This window comes from Phacochoerus africanus, chromosome 4 (assembly GCF_016906955.1).
Source record: "Phacochoerus africanus isolate WHEZ1 chromosome 4, ROS_Pafr_v1, whole genome shotgun sequence".
Classification (NCBI taxonomy): domain Eukaryota; kingdom Metazoa; phylum Chordata; class Mammalia; order Artiodactyla; family Suidae; genus Phacochoerus; species Phacochoerus africanus.
Genome location: NC_062547.1, coordinates 148,130,180 through 148,146,076, shown reverse-complemented (window position 1 = coordinate 148,146,076; position 15,897 = coordinate 148,130,180). Strand labels below are relative to the sequence as shown.

At 43.7% G+C, this 15,897-nt stretch overlaps 1 protein-coding gene across 2 annotated transcripts in view; it reads left to right on the top strand.

The window, feature by feature from the left end:
• PPP2R2B (protein phosphatase 2 regulatory subunit Bbeta) overlaps positions 1-15,897 on the top strand; it is a 295,991-nt gene that overhangs the window by 20,471 nt on the left and 259,623 nt on the right. The window lies entirely within an intron of this gene.

The window sequence follows — 15,897 nt, the reverse complement described above, 5'->3', positions numbered from 1 at the left end:
TTTTGCCAAAGCCAGTCTTCAAATGTTTAATCAGTGGATTAGTGACAACCACACCCCCTGGGGAGGGTCTGCACGGGGGCGGGGGGTGGGGGCAGCTGGTTAATGCAGTGTCGTGCAGCGTGGCTGTAGGTGTAGGTATGCTTTATCAGAGAAACGGGGGCAGGAGAGTCCCACCGTCCACTCAGGAGATGATCTTGGTGTTGGCACGTTGGGCATGGCTCATGTCGGAGGAGCCTTGGTTTCCTTCCCAGTCATTACTTTGGTAAGATGACCTAAAGCCAGAGTTTGTGTGACTAATCAAGCCATTGGCTTTATGACCTTACAACCAGTGATTTGGAAAAAAATGAATTTCCCTTCCCCAAAACCAGCCTAGGGAAAACTTAAACTTTTTTTTCTTTTTTGGTCTTTTGTCTTTTTTTTTTTTTTTTTTTTTTTTTTTTAGGGCTGCACCTGTGGCATACGGAGGTTTCCAGGCTAGGGGTCTAACCAGAGATGTAGCTGCCAGCCTATGCCACAGCTCACGGCAACACCGGATCCTTAACCCACTGAGCAAGGCCAGGGATCGAACCCACAACCTCATGGTTCCTAGGCGGATTCATTTCCCCTGCGCCACGACAAGAACTCTCAAAAACTTAAACTTTGAATTTTATCTGTTCGCGTTAACCACAAAATGTTTTAAGGGCTATACTAGGAGAAGCAGGATGATGGTGTCACATCACAAAGCCATTTTAACCTGTTGGATATCTTAAGGGGAGACCAGAGTCTAAGGTAAAGGTGAGGGCACCAAAGACATTGTTTCCTTGATTTTTACCCCTTCCCTCTTGAACCTCTTGGTTGAATCCTCCCAATAAGATGCAAAAACAATCAGTAGCCCTAGATACTATCTTTTATTCGTCTCTCCAGGTTTAACTCCAGAGGGAATTTTTTTTCCTCCCACTTGCATAAAAATGCCCTTCTCACTGTCTCCTTTCACTGCTGTCCCAAGCAATCTACACACAGGCTAAATTCTACCCTCCGGTGTAGACAGGCAAGGGTGGGTATCCTGCAACCTTGAAATCTGAGTAGGACTCCCAAGGTGTCTTTGGCAAAATGTCTGGAGCCCGCATTCGCTGAGCCGCCTGTCTCTGTGTCTCTGTCTTGTTTAGCGACATGATGGTTTAGTGGTCATCCTTTTTGCTTGCCAGGAAAGGTTCCTCAGCCTATTTCATAGGAATGTCCACTGATCTGGGGATCTGAGAAACTTATAGAGAAGTAAGGCTTTTGAAAATGAATTCCTCCTAACCACCAAAACGACTGAGCAAATAGTTCCATGGATGTCTTTGGTACAGCCGATAATTACCCATTTCAAACACTCCCCCTTCCTCTTGCCTTTCAATTTAGTCTATCAGTCAACCAACTTGGCTAACCAGGTTGGTGTGTGAGTGGCCAAATTTCAGGCAAGGAAGCAGTTACATAAAAAATAGCAATAATCCCAACTTAACACTTCTGATAGGGTTTTGAATTTTTGCAAAGCATTTTCGCAGTTCTCATCTGCTATGCACAAAAAATTTGGATAAGTTTTATGTCGTAGCATTTCCTCATTGAGAACACAGATCCGGTGGAGGTGAAATCACCTTACCCACGATCATGTAGCTGGTTTGTGGTGGAGACAAGACTGAGGTCCAGAGATTCTGATTCCTAAAACAGAGCTCTTCCCATGATATTAGAAGACTAAATAAATCAATTTTCATTGAAAAACTAGATGACATCTTTCAGTCTGGGGGGAAAGTATGCATCTTTACTGACCCTCTCTGTAAGATGCTGGCCACCTACCTCCTTAGCACAAGGTTCCTTGGGTAGAGCATCGTGACCTGCCATAGCTCTTGGGTTGCTGGGCTTTGGGGTGGGCTATGTCTCATTGCTAAGGTCATTCATTGTTACTGTTGCCAAAAGGCAGGTGTGTAGGCCATACTCCTGGCCAGTGGTATAAGCCTAAAAGAGGTGGAGTTTGGGGATGATAAAGATGTGGAGAAGCCAGTGGACTTAGTTCTATTTCAGGACTGCATACTGCACCCAAATATCTAACTCACAAATACCTGCCATTTGGAACAAGTAGAAAAATAGATAAGAAAGTCCATGGATTAATCATCGCCAACACCATTTTTATCCCTGGAAACATGATATAAGGGCAAGAAAGTTACATTAACTGTGGGGGTTTTGTGGGTTTTTTTGTCTTTTTGTCTTTTCAGGGCCACACCTGCAGCATATGGAGATTCCCGGGCTAGGGGTCCAATCGGAGCTGCAGCTGCTGGCCTACTCCAGAGCCACAGCAATGCGGGATCCAAGCCATACCTGTGACCTACCCCACAGCTCACAGCAATGCCAGATCCTTAACCCACTGAGCGAGGCCAGGGATTGAACCCAAGTCCTCACGGTTGCTAGCTGGGTTCGCTAACCACTGAGCCACGATGGGAACTCCAACTGTGTTTTCTACATGCTCTGTACATATTCTGCTTTATTTACCTTGTATGATGTGAGCAGTATATTCTGGTAAGCAGTTGGGCTTGTTACTCAAATCCTCCAATTAAAACTACCCATATGTAAAAGCAGGACAGTAACAGTAACTGCATTCTACGCTCGTAGAATGAGCAAGGTTTGAGCGAAATAGTAGATTTCCCTAGTTAGTTCTCTGATTGAACCTTTATTAAATGGTTGTTTGGTTGTCTTCAGCATTTCCAGAAGCCTTAAATGGTCATAAGCATTATTTTCACTGGGCCAAGCATCCTTTCTGCCCTCCAAACCCCTACAGTTCAGTATTATACTTGAAAAAGATATTCTCAAATGATTAAGAACGCTGACTCTGGAAACCACTGGGTTTGTCTCCTGACGCCACCACTTGCTGGTTCTGTGAACTTGGGCAAGCGATTTAACCCCTCTCAGCCCAGGTGTCGCCACTATAGAATAAAGCTAACAATGCTTAACTTCCTGAGGTTGCTGTATTAAGGGCTGCAATGTAGGTAATGTGCTCAGAACAGACACAGGTGCCTACTATGTAATAACAGCTGAATAATGTTAGGTTGTATTTTCATTAATATTAGTTCACTTATCCAAATGTCCTAGAGCAGAATCATTCCCATTAAAAGATGGTTATTTTGATTACAAAACAGAGAAGAAATAAAACCCCAACTTTAACCTTTGATCTAGTATTAGTTCTGGCTGCTGGCGATTGATTCCCCCTTAAATAATAAATATCATAATCACTTATAATAATAAATGGAATCTTGTGAGAGTCTAAGCCAACTACTGGCCTTTCCTTAAAATCAAATAAAGCACTTGGTAATGAACTTCCATTATCTCCTTTAAGGCACCATCGGTAGGATGGTTTTTAAAGGTAATAGCTTTGAAATATTAAAAAATTAAAGATAATAGATTAATTACAAACCTGTCTTTCTAGGTTAGTGGTATGTTGAAGCTTCCTACTAAGATTTAGTCTCACTGTTTTTTTAAAAAAAAAAAACTTTTTTATTTTAGCACTTCTTCTTGTATTGCCTTATTCAGAGATACCACAGGTGTATAATCTTATACCTCTGAACACTGTGAGAGGAAGGGAGCCTCTTCCAATTAGTTAAATGACTTGCTTCTGCTTCCGAAGAATTCCAGTTCCTTAAAGCTGTTGTGCATATCAGCACAGACTCTATGGTTTACCCATTGCTCCTAGCCCTACACTCTGAAGACTTACCTCAAAAACTTGACCCTCTTTAACTATGTGAAGTTAGCTCTCTTAACCAAGAGCTTCCTCAAAACTCCCTAGACGCCCTCTTGCAGGTGTTTTCCATTTTAACACCATTGGACTCACCTGAAGCGTCTGTTAAAGGCAAATTGCAAGGCTCCCCCCACCCCAGAGTTTCTAGTTTAAGAGGTCTGGGGTGGGCCGTGGAAGTTTGCTGTCTGGTGGTTTCCCAGGTGATGCTGCCGCTGCTGCTCCACAGCCACACGTTGATAACCGCTGCTCTCCAAAGCCGGAAGGCAGCCCACTTCCTGTGGAGGAGCCTGAAGCACAGAGAGGCTTTGTAGTGTGGGTTTTGGGGTGTTGTGGTATCACCTTATTAGTCTGGATTTTGACAGGCCAGGAGCAACCTCGCACAAAGATCATAGAGGGGACCTGGGGAGTGTGTAAAGCATCTGTGTATGTTAACAAACGTTGACGCTTCTCTACGTCCTGGAGTCTGGATCTGAAAACCGTGTTTGTCACAGGACCCAAGGGAGAACCCAAGACAGAGAATAGTGGCACAATAATGAAGCATGAATTATCCAGATGAAAGCACCTATGGAAACAAAGGTATTAGTCTTATTATTTATACCTACTATTCTTAGTGAAATAGCAGTATGGACGTGTTGAATGGTTCCCATTGCTTCAAAGTTGTTCTGTAGGACCCCAATCCCTTCCTTCACATTCAAAAGAGAACGCGTTGATAGGAAGCATCGTTGAGTCACTGTTTTAAGAACTGAGGACGTGTTTTGATGGAATGTGTTAGTACACAGCAAAGAGAAATAATGATTAACCAAGAAATTAACCAGGAGAGAGGGATTAGGCTAGATAAGAATAGACCCTGATTTATAGATGCTAGGGAGGTATATGAACTATGCAGACAGATGCATTAAGTGCTCCAACAAAGACAGGGTTGGGGTCAGCAGGTGAAGAAAGGCAACACGGGCTTCTCACTTTGTTGATGATGAAGAATGGCGTCCCCGAATGGGTAACTTTGAATTAGACAGCAGACCGAGAAATCCGTACGTAGGAAAGACAGTAACATCTAACCTGTATTAAATATTTAAAATCCTTTTCGGCGTAACTCGTAAATAATCCCATCTGATTTGGAGGAGGGAGCATGAAGATTTTGTTGGCTTGCTTTTACTCAGTTCTCGAAACTGTGCAGGGGGATTCTTGACCTTTACAGCCTCCATATTTGGCTGTTTGGGGGACCCTGGAAAATAAAATTTAGGGCAAAAGATCTATATATTTTTACTTGAGAAAGAATCATCAGAGATTTTCCCTTGAGGTGGAGTGTGTAGCAGAAGTAGGTAGGAACGCTGAGACCAAGCAAAGAGTAAGATGTGCAAGAGAGAAGAGCTCCTCTGAAGAGAAGGAGTGGGGAAAGAAGTTTCCAAATAAAGATTTATGGTAGGGAAACGAAATGAGAAAAGTGATCAGCGACTTAACCGGAGAAGGAAACAAAGAGCAGATGTCTATATTTCTAGTATGTTCATATGTTGATGCATATTTTCCATAAATTGATGGATAAGGATTGGTGTCCCAAGGGAATTGAGCAGCCTTAGCTTTATATGTTTGTGTCAACTCCATGCGGATCATATTTCGCAACATGCTTTTAAAAATCAGGTAATAGGAGTTCCCGTCATGGCGCAGTGGTTAACGAATCCAACTAGGAACCATAAGGTTGCGGGTTCGGTCCCTGCCCTTGCTCAGTGGGTTAAGGATCCGGCGTTGCCGTGAGCTGTGGTGTAGGTCGCAGACGCGGCTCGGATCCCGTGTTGCTGTGGCTCTGGCGTAGGCCAGTGGCTACAGCTCCAATTCGACCCCTAGCCTGGGAACCTCCGTATGCCACGGGAGCGGCCCAAAGAAATAGCAAAAAGACAAAAAAAAAATCAGGTAATAAGCGGGCAGGGTTTGTTTTTAAATACTACCTTGGGGTGTTTGTGACGTGAGGTGGAGTTGAGTTCTTTCCTTGCTATAGAAAAATCTACATTTTTCTGTCTCACCTAGTTTGATAAGGGTTTATATCCATAGTTATTTCAATGGACCTCGCTTTCATTCCTACCAACCAAGTCACATTTTCAATGCATTGTCATTACGGTATTGATTGGAGGGCTGGGTCTTATGTGCTGAGTCCTCAGTGACAGGACTTTACCGAGATAAGACTAGTTGGACTTTGAGAGGGTTACCCTGGCATTTCCAACTTTTAGGCCCTACATCTCCTCCAAGAGGGACAAAAAAAAGAAAGACTGAAGAATGTGGTCATTTTGCCATGGTTTTCTGAGTCTGCATCATGTCAGACCCAAAGTTTCCTAAAGCCCTAACGCTGGGAGGGAGAAGGCATTCAGAGTGAGAATTTTAAGTGCTTGTTTTGAGGGAGAACAGTGAAGATGAATACCAGCTTTTCACCATGTCTCATCAAGTCCAAATGTTGCTGAAAAACACTTTCAAAGTAAGGAGATGGTGCCCTTTTCCAAATGCTAAACCGCATAGCTGCGTGATAAATTAGCGGGAGGAATGAAATGAATGTGTGTGTATTAACATAATGTAAGTGCCATCCAAGGCTTTATTTTCACAAGTTAAATGGCTTTCTTCAGAAATAGACTCCATTAGAATTTGGTTAAGATGGGTCTGAGTTTTCAGTGAGAGGGTAAGATTGGCAATAGCAGTATAAGGCATGAAGCCATGTGTGACCATCTCTAGTGGCGCAAATTGTGCTCTAAGGAATACTTACTGTGGCACCAAGTTGATACAAAAGGAGTCTGCCATATATATAGCCTTTTATTAAGTATTTGCTGAGCACTTACTACATGCCTGGTGCTGTGCTTCGTACTGGGGATGTGAAAGCAGAGTCCGCAGACTTGGACGCTCCTGCTAAGGAACTCAGAGCCCAGTGGGGGACACAGACGGGCCAACGGGCAGTGATAATGTAATACGAGCAGTTCTGTGATGTGGGCATGACAAGGGGCTGTGAGAAGGCGGAAGATAGCTCAGAGTAAGGCTCGCAAGGAAGGAGAACATGGCCAAGCCGAGACCTGAGGGACGAGGAGGAGCAAAGGCAAGAGAAGCAGGATGAAGCGCTTCAGGTGGCAAAGGTGGTACACAATCAGAAGAGAATGGGTTAGTCCCACTTGACTTATTTTGGAGTTGATTGACTTTAGAAAAGTCGATCTTGGAGATGTGGGGGATGGTGACTGTGACCACAGTGGTGGCAGAGATGGTGGCTCTGATGGGTGGTGAGGGGGCCAGGAGGAGAAAAATACACAATAGTGGTCACATGTCCTGCGCACCTACTAGGCACCGCGTTTTAGTATACGAAACACCCTCCATGCGTTTATGACCTGTTGGAGTTTGACAGTCTCTATATGAGGTAGGCACCCCTATTATCTCAGTTTTATAGATGCGAAAAGTGAAATTTAGAAAGGCAGTATAGCTTGCTCAAGGTTGCCCTGCTAGTCAGTGGAAAAGCCAGGATTTTAAAACAGAAGTGAACTCTAGAGCCCACATTTTCCACCATGACTCTGCTGTTCACAGTCTTTCACAGGGCTGCTAGCTGAGTGGGATAATTCGTTTGAAAGAGCTTTTTAAACTGCGTGGAACTCTCTACTGTCATTGCACACGTGAACTGAGGCTCGGTAGCCAGCCTAGAGTGAAAGGTAAAAATGGGGAGTTCCCTTGTGGCACAGCAGATTAAGGATCTGGCATTGTCCCTGCAGCAGCTCGGGTCACCGCTCTGGCACAGGTTCAATTCCTGGCCCAGGAACTTCCCCATGCCATGGGTGTGGCAAAAGAAAAAGAAAAGGTAAAAATGGTTTCAGTGATATATGGGCTGCCGTTACTTGTCTTGTTCACAACCCATCTGATTCCCTGGCCCCGGCACTTGAGCTGTTAAAAGTGACATTCCCTGGGAGATGTTTTTGGAAAGCACAGAACATTAGATGAGATGGACCATGGATTTGCTCCCAGATGACAATTGTTATGTTAGAAAGTCTCAAACATCTCTGAGATCATCAATCTCTGTTCATCACCCCACAACTGCTCAGCACAAAATGAAATGGAGGCTTGGCAATTGGCCAATTCTTTTTCACGATCTTGGCTTCTCATATGGATAATCCAAAGACGATATATAAAATCTACCTTGCCTTCCCTCTTGCACCAAATAGACTCTGTTCCTATCACCTTGATGCTTGACCGTCCCCAGCATGCTGCTGGCACTTTTCTGCACTCTAGTCAGCCATGGTCCATGGTGTTGGGAATTGAGGACTGTCTGCAGTAGTATCACACAAGCAGGTCCGTGTTGTTGGCCAGCGGATAAGGCATCCATCATTGCAAATAAGTGAGAACGATCATGAGAGAGGCAGGTACAAACTCTGGGCACAAAGACTGTGTCTCCGCTGCAAAGCGAGTGGCTGGTTGTAATCTAAAATCTTGAGATCAGCAGTGAATTAAAATAAGGAATTCTTCTGCATCATAGTTCCATTCCAGAGACTAATTGTTAGTTTGTTTAAGTCCTGCTTGAGGCCCCTTCAGAAGCTTGATTGAGCTAATGTGAAAGGCAAGACTGTGTAATTCAGCTAGACTCGTGAAATGCAAACAGTTTCATGTATTAATGGTCACTAATGACCTGTAATCAAGCTATGATTTGTTAGGTTAAAAATAGACGCAATTAGTTTATTTGTTCAGGGGTGTAAACAGAAGAATTTATTAACCCGCTGACTGTTCTTTTCCATTGGAGATGGCAGTGGGAGCATTAGTCTATGCTGTGGGGCCTTGGGGATGCCACTTTGTGCTCCCTAGAGTCTTCCAGCTTCCTGACTGACCCCTCTCAAGTCTAGCGTCTTCATTAAAAGGGAACGAAGAGAATGCTGTTCTGGTGCCCTTTCTCTGTGGCTTTTCCTCTTGCCGAGCAAGCCCCTTCAAACACTAGTTTTCCTCTTTTGCTCTGCTCTCGTCCCAGGCTTCAGCTTGCTGATTTTTCTCCAAGTATCACCATCCATTCAGGAAACACTTCACACATAATTCTTGAGGGTTAGTTATACTCCAAACCCCATCCACCTCAGGCCTTAAGTTTTGTCGTGGTTTTCAAGAGCGTCTTGATTCAATCTTTGCAGAATTTACAATCTCTCCACAATGTCTCCAAAATTTTCTGACTGTAACTACTCCTTGCAGTGCTGATCACCTGGTGAACACTCTCTTGGCATGAAACTGTTGCCCTATTGACATAGGCATCTTTTGAGAGCAGAGGGGCACTTTGCTCCTTCGGGGTACATCAAAACTGGCACTGGAGATTTTGAGGGATTATAATGACTCCTTAGAAAAGATACACCTTATGTCTTCCCTAATCTTTTCTTTAACCTGAGGAAGTAAAGACATACAAATCCTTCTGGGAGACTGTGACCTTAAAACATCAAATCCTTTCATCCTTCATCAAGTGGGAACACTGATATACTTGATATTAGAGAGCAATGATGATGGAGCTTATCCTGGTGTGGCCTCGATCACTTGAGATCATGCCAAAACAATGGGAATGACCTCACATAGAACACGGCTTCTTTCCTCATCATCACTAACCACACACTCACCTGAAATTCTCTCACCTGAAAGGCCATTCAGTCTGTGTTGGCTGCCTCCTCCCCTCGAAGGTAAGAACTGCGTGTCTCTTGCTCAGCATTTAACCCAGGGTCTAAAACAGCTCCTGATGAATCATAACTATTCTCAGTCAATATTTGTGGAATGAAATCTAGGCACAATGATAAGAGAGTGAAAATTGACGGTAGCATTTGGGATTTGGGAAAATAAAGCAAAATGACTTAAGAACTAGGAGGTCCCTATTTATGGCTGAGTAGTATTCCATTGTGTATATATACCACATATTCTTAATCCAATCACCTGTCAATGAACATTTGGGTTGTTTCCATGTCTTGGCTATTGTGACTAGTGCTGCAGTATGGGTGCATGTGTCTTTTTCAAGGTGCATGTGTCTTTTTCAAGGAAAGTTTTGTCTGGATACATGCCCAAGAGTGGGATTGCTAGAGAATAGACTTGTGGTTGCCAAAGGGAAGAGAGTGGGATAGATGAGGAGCTTGGGGTTAATAGACGCAGACTATTGCCTTTGGAATGGATTAGCAATGAGATCCTGCTGTGTAGCACTGGGAACTATGGCTAATCACTTAGGATGGAGCATGATAATGTGAGAAAAAAGAATGTATACATGTATGTGTAACTGGGTCACCATGCCATGCAGTAGAAAATTGATAGAACACTGTAAACCAGCTATAATGGAAAAACATAAAAATCATGATTAAAAAAAAAAAGAAGTAGGAGTTCCCATCATGACTCAGTGGAAATAAATCTGACTAGCATCCATGAGGACGTAGGTTTGATCCCTGGCCTTGTTCAGTGGGTTAAGGATCCGGTGTTGCCTTGAGCTCAGGTGTAAGTTGCAAATGACTCGGATCTGGTGTTGCTGTGGCTGTGGCATAAGCCAGCATCTATAGCTCTGATGCGACCCCTAGCCTGGGAACTTCCATATGTTTTGGGTGTGGCCCTAAAAAGACAAAAAAAAAAAAAAAGAATTAGGGCTCGTAGCTGGTCGGCACCACAGCTGAGCTGCTCTGGATAGGACTGCTTTTTTTCCATCCGCTTATGTCCACTTCCACATAGTATCTATTTCAGAGCATTAATGACCCGTCTGATAAAAGGGACTTCCTATTTCTTGGAGACCCTGCTAGAGCCAACTGGTGATATTTCTGATACTCATCACAAAGGTGATGACTCAAATTTCCGAGGTGAAGCGGCACAGCATCTTCAGGATCCAGAGAGGAGCTTTGATGTTCGGGAAGGTCTTGGCAATGGGTGGGTGGGCGGTGTGGCCGTTGTTCACGCCTTGCTTCAGTAGATACTCATGTGAGTTCAGGCCTGGGCTTAGGTGCCAGGAGCATGGAGGCCCTCTGGGGCAGTACACTCATCAAAGACTAACAGGGATAAGTGTAAGATTGTAACTGACAGGCACTGCTGAGGAACAGTTTGTGGTGCTGTGAGTGGCCGGGACAGGGAAAGCGTCCCTGCCGAAGAGGTAACCGGTCTAAATCCCGAAGCCAGGAGTTCCCGTTGCGGCTCCGTGGTAACGAGCCCGACTAGCATTCATGAGGACACAGGTCCAACCCCTGGCCTTGCTCAGTGGGTTAAGGATCTGGCGTTGCCGTTAGCTGGGGTGCAGGTGGCAGAGGCGGCTCCTGAAGCCATAGCAACAGTGTGCGATAACTCTGTGGAAGCGGAGATGCCGTGCGGATGTGGTAGTAGCAGTCAAGAGGGTGTGTGTTCAGAGGAGGGAAGGGAGACCCATGGGGCTTGAGTTCTCATAAAGTGGGCCTTAGGCAGAAACTGCATCCTGCAGCACCTCGAGCGTAGATGACTGTGTTGCTTTTATCCCGGGCATCAAAGGATATGTTAAAATACTTAACGCCAGGGAAGGTGTGGAACAGTGACCAGGTTTGCTTTTCACAAAGATCATCCTGGCTTCCGTATAAAGGACAGAATGGAAACAACCCAGGATAGATGGACGGAGCCGAGTGACTTGGTCCTATGAAACTGACGCAGAACCTGCATAACGCGTGCCTGTGTGAGCCAGTCCCCGTGTGTAGCCCGTCCCCAACCAATGGACTCAAGACGTGCTCCTCCAGGCATAAGACAGAACTCTCGTCTCCTCCATGTCACACACGCACACCTACCTAAATGTACGTAAGCATCATTAAGGCAGAGCGTCACATTAGCGCCCATTACCCTTCCAGCTGATGCACCGATGGGGCATCTTCTGCTTTGTCCTTTACCCTTTGCCTTCAGAGGCTGTTTGCAGGTCTCATTTTCCTTCCCAGACGTGTGAGATTGGTTTTTCTGCTGTGCTATTAGCGTGATCCTCCACTTAGGCACAAAGCCGTGTGGATTAGACTCTATTTGTCAGGGACTTTGAACATATATTAAGACATTAGACAGGGTGGGAGCTCTGTTGTGACGATGATTATGCCTAGTATCTATTTTAATAAATGTAAATTGCTGTGGAGAAACAAACCATTGTACACCACTTTAATCCTTTTCAGGGAAGCCTGAATCCTATTTGTGTAGCTGAGATGTATCACTGTCATTTTCCCTTCATGGAGTGGAATAAACACACTTAAATGAGACCTTTGTTGGTGCAGCCTCTTGTACTCTTGCCCTAATAAGTTGTCGTGATTTTAGGCTTTGAAATTCATATTTGGTAGCACTAGCAAATTCATCTGCAGTCCCTAGCATTGAAATGATTGGGTAAACTCGGCAGTTAAGTCAACATGTGTACTGTATGTGCCAAGCACTATACCTGGGGTCCAGCCGTGAATAAGAATTCCATTAACAGAAGCAGCTTAGAGTCATTGCCCACTGTTGGAGTGAGAATTTACAGATAAACTCTCAAGGGCAAGGACAGGGGTTGGAATGATCCACATGGTAATGAATTAAAGTTAGAGACATCAGAAAGCACCGCTGGGTGGCTTTTAGAGATACATGTGATTACACTGGGGAATACTGATAGGTGTGTTATATGTACATAGGCTTGTATACATACACAGAGTTCTTTCTGTGTCGGCTGAGACAACCTAAAAAATGACACCCCAGTAGCCACAGGCCCAACTCTCACCCAGACACTGATGTCTAAAACCATTCTCCTATAATAGGATCCAGGGATTTCTGGAGAAATACCTGATTCTGGGCCTGGAGAAGGTAATACTTGAGATGAGGTCAGTCCCTTACAGTGCCAAAATGTAAGGAAGTGATCAAAAAAAGAAATAGAAAAAAAAAACCTACATTGATGAAAGTGTGTCAGAGGAACATGGGAGCCCATAGAAAGAGTTTCCAATGGCTCAAGTGAAATAATTTGAGAAAAAACAAACAAAAAACAGTAGTATTGGATTATAGTCCAAAGGGTAAAATAAATATCCAGGAATCCAAACTGACATAAGTAAAAAATTAAATACATTAATAAATGGGAGAGAAGAGAAAAACCTCCCATGCAGAATATGCCACATCAATTATGCAGATGACCTGGGCTTGAGGAGCACAGCACATGGGCATATTTCCCCACTCCTGTGTGTGCGCTACACATAAAGACTTCTTCTAAAGAGGAAAGCTTAGGGAAAGTGGGGAGGGGCCGGAAGAGTAACTTTACAGAGGAGAAACCCCGCAGACATTACTTGAGCTGGTGATCAAAACTCCCATGAACCATCATAATTCATGTTGATTGTAGGCACTCTTTACAGAACGTGATGAAAATGGCACTTTACCGCTGTGATTTTCGATCGGGGAAAAAAACATCAGACAAGTTCCAACACATAGGCATCCTACCACCTGATCATATTCCTCAAAACAACGATGGCTACCAAAGCCAGGAAAGTCTGAGGAACTGTCTCAAGGAGAGAAGCCTAAGGAGACGTAAAAAGTACGTGCAACGTCGTGTCCCATAAGGGAGCCTAGACCAGGAAAGGGACGGTCTGTCAAAACTGAATTAAACTATGGATTTTAGCTAATAGTAACATATCGATACTGGCTTATTAATTATAACAAATGTGCTACACTAACATAAGATGTTCGTAATAGGGAAAATTCCGCAAGAGGTATCAGGGAATTCTCTAGTCTATTTGTTTAAACAGTTTTAGATTTACAGAAAAATTTAAAGAATAAGAAGCTTACCGCCAGGTGAGGGAAGCCAATAAGCAAGTAGGCAGTTGTAATACAAGTACAACAAAAGAGGATGTACAGATGGGGAGAGGCAATGGGGCATCTGACTGGTCCTGCGCATCCTGACTTGACCACTTGGGGCAGTTGACTTGACCCTCTGATCTGATTTCTCGTCTCTTAAGTGGTGATAAAACCTGCCGTGAGTCAATATAGACCGTGAGGTCAAACCCCCAGCTACAGAGCTGGGTGATTTGCTAAACTCTGGGCTTTAGCTTCTCATCAGTAAATGGGATAATAATAGTACTACCCAGAGAGTGGTCCTAAGGTCTGGGATCACCTATGTGAAGTGCTTAGGACAAGTCCTGGCACCCTGTGCTTGGTAAATGCAAGCGTCCATTGTGGCTGTTGGCTCCCAGGTTTCTGGGGAGACCTGCTGGGATATCATGGAGCACATGCCTTCCATGTCATAAACCCTCGGTCACCGGTGGCAGGGGCAGCAGCAAGGAAAAGCTCCTGGGGGCCAGGAAGATGCCCTTCCCTGAATCCTACACACCAGACACAGGGGTCCTCTCTAAACCCAAACTGACAACAGGATAGGAGTTGGTCAGATCAAAGAAGGGTGAAGGGGGTAGGCTCTAGCAGAAGGAAGAAAGGTCCACAAGTTTCCTTCAGCTTGGCACCTTTATGGAAACGGCAAGAGTTGAGAATGGCTGGCGTGTGCGGTTTAAGGAGTAGGGAGGGGGTTAAGCAGGGCCAGAATTATGTCGGGAATTGAATACTGGGATTGAGGATTTGGACTTCATCCTGGGGTCAATTTAAAATGTGTACTCTGGAGTTCCCGTTGTGGCGCAGTGGTTAACGAATCCGACTAGGAACCATGAGGTTGCGGGTTCAATCCCTGGCCTTGCTCTGTGGGTTAAGGATCTGGCGTTGCCATGAGCTGTGGTGTAGGTTGCAGACGCAGCTCGGATCCCGCATTGCTGTGGCTCTGGCATAGGCCAGCAGCTGCAGCTCCGATTCGACCCCTGGCCTGGGAACCTCCATATGCCGTGGGTGCAGCCCAAGAAATAGCAACAACAACAACGACAAAAAAATAAAATAAAATAAAAATAAATAAATAAATAAATAAAATGTGTACTCTTAGAATCACTCTAAATATGGAACAGAGGCCAAGGACCAGTTCATTTGCACAGATAAAAGATGTTGTGGTGACTCTGGAAATCAAGTTAAAGAATTTGAAGTCTCACAATATGGCAGATGCCAACTGTACAATTTTATGAAGATCTTTTTCTGCCTCAGAATCAAATTTATCATAGTGTATGATGCCTGGGTATTTTCCTAATAATCTGCATATAATTTTTAAAATGTAGGATAATATTAAGAATTTTAGGCAGAGATTTTGAAATACCTACATATTTCCCACCGGTATTATACACCATTATCAATAATTTTTAAAACCATTAGCCAATCAGATTAACTCTGAAATGCTCTAGACCAGCATCATCCAATAGAAATATAATACCAGCCACATATATAATTTTAATCTTCTGATAGCCACATTTAAAAAATAAACAGATGACATTAATTTGAGTAACATATTTTGTTTACCAATATATTGATAAATTACTATTTCAACGTAATCAAGATAAATTATGAATTAGTTATCATATATTCTTTTTCTTACCTTGTCTTCAAAGCCTGGTGTGTATTTTATAATACAGTCAGACCAGCCTCACTTCAAGTACTCAGCAGTCCTGTGTGGGTTGTGGCTAACTGTATTATATAGCTCAGATCTACAACTTTCAAACACCTATGTCAGAAGATCTTTTTGGCTTTACACTTGCTGGTGAAATCTTTTCCAAACACGTTAATAGACATTTCTGCCTTAATACAGGCATGTGGGAAACAGACCACAGTGCACATACTCAAACTGCCTGTTTCTCTCACTCAATAAATAGTTGCCGAATGTCCTCTGTGGGGTAGCGAAACAGCTACTATATGCACACTGGCTCTGGTTTACACACTGGAGTGTGAATTGTGAGCTGACCCCACACAATCCTGCTCCTTCATGGAGTGTACAAGGTTGTAAAGGAGAAAGGCAGATGCAAAACAAAACCTGGTAAAGGAGGCAACCATAAATGATAGTGTGATGATGTTGCTCTGGTTTCTTTTGCCTTAGAAGACAGATCCATAAAATGGTGCTACAGTTTACATCAAAGAATGTTCTGCCTATGTTCTCTTCTAGGAGTCTTACGATTTCAGGTCTTACATTTGTGTCTTTTTATTTTGAGTTTAGTTTTTTATACGGTGTGACGAAATGTTCTGATTTCATTAAAAAATAAATTAATTCAAAGAAATAGCTGTCCAGTCTTGCCAGCACAAGTTATTGAAGAAACTGTCTTTTTTACATTGTGTATTCTTCTCTCTTTCATTACAGCTTA